Genomic DNA, 5528 nt, shown 5'->3' with positions numbered 1-5528 from the left:
GGGATAGAGTCTCCATGTGAGAAATAGGGGAATTCCTTGTGTTTAGGCTCAGTCACCCTGGACACCAAACCCACTTTCTAATTGTACTCTCAATGATTCTTTCAGGCATTGGACAAACAAAAGCTTTCAAAAGGAGAAAAAAAACTTATTGTAAATTCTGGAAACCTGTGGTCAGCCAGAATGTGCTGTCAGACTGTCCTACTTTCAGTTTCTTACGTTCTGAGGTTCTTCAGATTAAGAATTCAGTACCAGATACAGTGTCTACCAAGCTAACCAAGGCCTCTCGTATGGGAGATTCCAGAAAATGTGCTTCACCCCACACCAGCACATATAACCTTTTTTTTGGTAAAGAACCCTCGAATGTTTTTATTTCATATATTTATCACAAGGGCTCAACCGGAGAGTTAATTTAAAAACAAACAAAACAAAAATGACACCACAACTTAAGATACAAAGCCCTATAAAGAAATCATGGAGTAAAACAGACCATCTAAGAAAAAAATAAGACAATACAAGGAGAGAGGCTGGGTAGCCCAGGTCAGGGCTCTTGGCTGCAGACCTGCTTTGAGTAGTTTTCTTGCAGGTACTTCTAAAGTCTGTGGGCTTTATCCAGAGCTTGGCAGCATGTGTGTTCAAAGGGCTATCGAAGTTGAGTTCTCCTAGCAGGCTCTGGGTGGAGACTAGGGTGGTCCTGATGTCATACAGGATCGACCACTTATCCTTCAGGATGTCTAGGCAACATTACGCTGGGTGTCCACTTGTCTACCCTAAGTGATCCTAAAATGCCCTTAAAAATCTCCCCACCTTAGAAACCCTCAAAGATCCTGAAGATCCTTGTAAACCCCATGCCAGTGGTTTTAAACTTTAGGGGTCATCAGAATCACCTGGGGGACTTGTTAAAACACAGATTGCTGAGCTCCACTTCCAGCATTTCTGACTCAGCAGCTGGTGGTGGGGCCGAAAATCTGCATCTCTGACAAGTTCTCCAGTGATGCTGATGCTGATGGTTCGAGTAGGTGGCCTTGTTCCAAACAAGTATGAAGTGATGGTTCGCAACTTGACTGTACATGGCAGCCACCTGGGGAATTTTAGAAACACTGATGCCTGCATTCCCTACCTAGAGATTCTGACTGAATGCTTCTAAGGTATGTGTCTCTAGCAGCAGGATGTTCCTCCCCCTCCCAGCCACTCCCTTCCGGCCCTGTGGGCACCTAATTTGAGAACCACTTCACCAGACAAACCTCAACAATGCTAGATGAACCCAAAAACCCTAAGCAACTAAACATGACCCCATGTAAAACATTTAAACGGTGATAAACAATGAAAACGATCCTAAATAACTCTAAGATTCCTAAATGCTATTAGTCAACCCTAAATGATCCTAAAGGAGGTTAAAAGATCCTAAGTGACTCTTAGTGATCTAAACTCTAACCCCCCCCCCAAATGACTATTTCAATTGAAAAAGAGCCTAAATAACCTCAATGAAGTCAAGATATAATTAAAAAGCTCTAAATGACACCAAATGCTAAATAACCTTGCACAGTCCTAACCAACCATAAAACCTAAAAAGCTTAAAACTTAACAACAATAATTATGCTGAATGTGCCTGAATGAATTTTTTAAATCCTATGCAACAATAAAAGATCCTAAGTGGTCATAAAAGATCCTAAATGATCCTTAATCCATCCTAACAGCCCCTGTGGGCCCTAAACCTTGAATGAACCTACTTTAAACCTAAGAACTCTCATGATACTCAGTGACCCTAAATGACCTGGAACCTTTAAAGGAGCACTAAGTGCTTATCCAGCCTACCTAGACCTAAATGGTCTCACCCTACTTACTCCTGGGAACCCATGGCCTCCATTCTCCTTAATAGTCACTGTAATTCACACTCTAGCCCACTGTCCTTCAAACATGCCAGACTTTGCATTCACCTTTTTCTCTTTCTGGAGCATTCTTCCCCCAGTGCATCACATGCTTAGCTCCTTTTTGATTCAGGTCTCAGCACAACTCTTGTTTCTGAGCTCCCTACCCAATCAGCTGTCCTCTTGCCAGTTACCCTCTACTTGCATTTTCTTAAAATCCCTTTTCACTGTCTGAATATATTTGATGATTTATTTATCACCTCCACCAGAGCCCAAACTCCGAGAAGCTAACCCCAACACCTAGAGTAGGACCTGACCCTTGGGAGGCACCTTGATAATATTTGTGGAATGAATGAATGACTATCCAGATGTATCCTAAACAGACATCAAAATGCCAAAAACGCCAATGTTGACAGCCCCACTGTCTTGCCCAAAGTTCCTTACCAACCTCACTCCCTGTAATCGCCTATAAAATGACCTTAGATCATCCCAAGCCATTGAATGAGTCATAAATCACCCCAAATGCTTCTAAACCCTTTGTGATCCTAAAGTACCCGAAATGGCCCTTATTAAGACTTCAGGATCTTAAAGATCCTGAAAAGACATAAATTCCTCAAAATGACTTTAAGCCCTAAGTGGTTTTCAATGACACTAAATGATGCCAAATAATAGTAACCATCCTTAAAAAGCTCTAAGCAACCCAAAAAGAACCTAAACCTTAGCAGTCTCTAAAAGACTTTATTTTTGAAGCCTAAACAATATTTACTCTAAACATATAAAATATCCTAATGAAAAAAAAAAAAAACCCCATCCTAATTCTAAGGACTCTAAAGGACCATCATTTCAATGACCCAGTGGCTAATGTGTCTGACAACCCTCAAACCCTAATGCTGGAAATGATCCCAAATGACCCTACATCCTCCTAGAACATAAGGATTCTTAGAGGGTCTTGTTAAAATGTTGATTCAGATCAGGAGATCTGGGTGGGGCTTGAGACGCTGCCTTACTATCAGTCTCTCAGGGGACACTGATGATACTGGTGCACAGACTACGCTTTGAACAGCAAGGCTAGACACTACATAAACCTGAATAACCCAAAAGGATGCCAAGAGAACTAAAACTACCCTCTATTCTAAGATGTCCTCAAAGATCCTAGACAAAACTAAACCCTAAATCCTAAACAACCCTAAACATCAAGTTTCTTAAATGATGTTTAAACCCCTAAGCCCAAAATTATTCCTCTTGACCCTGAACTAACTCAAACAAGTCTAAATGACCGTAAGGATCACAATAGGCTAAAAGATTTTAAACCTTACACCTCCCTAAAGTGCCTTAAGAATTCAAATTTACTTTAAATGCTTCTAAACTCCAACAGTCCAAAAGACCCTAGAAGACCTAAGAGATCCTAAACACATCTAAATTCCCAGACTCCCTAAAGAATTCAATTAGATCCAAAATTTTCCTAAACCCAAGTTGACCTTAAATATTTCAATGGAGGCTAGATCTGATGAGCGTGACTTTCCCAGTCTCAATGACATTAATGCTAACAACGCTAATGAACTTGACATTAATGACTCAGCAATCCTAAATTGTAACAGGCAGTGGAGTAGACACCTTGTTGGTGGCCTGTCCTGACCTGATTACCCCATGCCCCAAGGACTCAACATCTATTATGCTCCAAAGAGCAGGGCTCTGTTTACACGCGTTGACTTTAATCTTGACCCAGGGAAGCTATTCATGTTGAACTGGAAGACCCTGAGTTCCAAACAATAATGGATTGATGTATGATTGATCCTGACTCTCCGTACATCGATAACCCTGAAGTCTAATGACCATAAACTAATGACCCTGAACTCTAAACTCTGGAGATGGGAGCAGATCCACCTATACCCTGACCAGAACCCTAACCCTACACCTCTCCCCTTGGTGATGGGATGCCTTCACCCTAATTATCCTAATGACATGAGAACAATGACAGAGATGATTATTACCCTGAGGCTTACTTGGACCTAAATTGGACTTTGATCCCCAGAGCCCTAAACCATAATAATCCTGACTTTAAACCCTAAACCCTTGAACTACAATAAAGCGGTATTAAGATAACCCAAGCGTGGCATTCACTCTGATTCTTCCGATATGGAACACAATAAAACCTCACCACAACATTCCTTACCCTAAGCCGCAAGTGCACGCCCATCACCTGAGGATCTAGTTACAAAATAAGATGAAGTATTATTCTTTAGAAGTTCATTCCATTTTTTTTACCTTGGGCCCAAAAATCCATCTAAGGACTGTGCACCATGTTTTTCACAATGAATCACTGAAACTCATCCTGAATGAAGATGAAAATAATGCAGATTTTAGGCTTTATAAAACTAAATGTCACCTGCCCTTAAAGTCATGCCATTGCTTTTTAGGCCAGTGTGACATTCAGCATGTTGAAGGAGAAAAAAAAAAAAAAATCCCAGGAGCTGCCACTCGAAGTAAAATCCTGCCACCAGAAATCCATACAGGATGCTGTAAATGAATTCTGCTGAGTGATCCTTAAAGTGCTTTATTCCCCCAAGGAAGTTGCTCCAAAAATGCATCTCCAGGAAAATTCAAGATCCATAATACTTTCTTGCATATATTAAAAGATAATAGCTCTTTGGTTTTGGCCACAGAAACGCCATGACGAAGGGAACGTCATCATTTAAAAACGGTCACAATAAGATGCACACGTTATGCTGCCGCTGTGGCTCTAAGGCCTACGACACTGAGAAGTCTACCTGTGGCAAATGTGGCTACCCTGTGAAGTGGAAGAGAAACTATAACTGGAGTGCTAAATACCACTGGGACTGGTCAAACGAGGTACCTAAAAATTGTATACGGCAGATTCAGGCATGGATCCCGTGAAGGAACACCACCTAAACCCAAGAGGGCAGCTGTTGCAACATTCAGTTCATTTTAAGGATTTCAACTATTAGTCGGACAATAAATGTTTTGGTTAAAAGAAAAAAGATAATAATTTGGTTTCAGTGAACTACATAAAGGAGCCAAAAGTCCTGGTAATAAAGATTTGTCTCATGGTGAGCAATAATTTATTTACTCAGAATTTGTAGAGGAAGTATATTAAAGTTTATATCCTTATCAGAAAATCTATTTCATACCTGAAAGTAGGTGCCAAGATATGTTGAGTGAAAACAGATAGATGGTAAAAGATACAGACAGGATGTTACTACTTATGTATCACATACACACACACAAATACTCCATATGTAAACAGAGAAAAAGATTAGAAGGATATATAATTGCTAAAGGTTACCTTTTGACTAGGATGGGGAGTGGCAATAGTGCCTTTACCTGTGATGGATTAACTTTTTCCAAAACATGCTTTCCCTCAGCAATGAACATGCACATATGAGTAGTTAAAAGGGTCAAACAAAAGCCCCTCTCCCGCTCCTTCTGGGCCTCACTCCCATTCCCCCCCCCATGTCCATTCTTTGGTGTTTATCACTTTATCTGTAAGTAACACACTGATGCCATTCTTTCTGATTTGCTAATCTGGAGTCTTATCTTTTTTCATCTCCTTCCCCACCTTCTTGTCCAATCACCATTTTTGGTGAGACCCATGTCCAGCCTTTACATTATGACTATATAAAAATGCTTTGTAAAGCTAAGCTG

The 5528-nt window shown here is 40.6% G+C and overlaps 1 pseudogene; it reads left to right on the top strand.

Annotated features, from left to right (window-relative positions):
- The first annotated feature begins 4535 nt into the window (after positions 1 to 4535).
- On the top strand, positions 4536 to 4815 carry LOC109383829 (60S ribosomal protein L37 pseudogene; annotated as a pseudogene).
- Positions 4816 to 5528: the final 713 nt, after the last annotated feature.

This window comes from Hipposideros armiger, unplaced genomic scaffold (genome assembly GCF_001890085.2).
Source record: "Hipposideros armiger isolate ML-2016 unplaced genomic scaffold, ASM189008v1 scaffold_89, whole genome shotgun sequence".
NCBI lineage: Eukaryota > Metazoa > Chordata > Mammalia > Chiroptera > Hipposideridae > Hipposideros > Hipposideros armiger.
The sequence above is the reverse complement of the archived record's forward strand: the minus strand, read 5'-3'. Positions and strand labels throughout refer to the sequence as shown.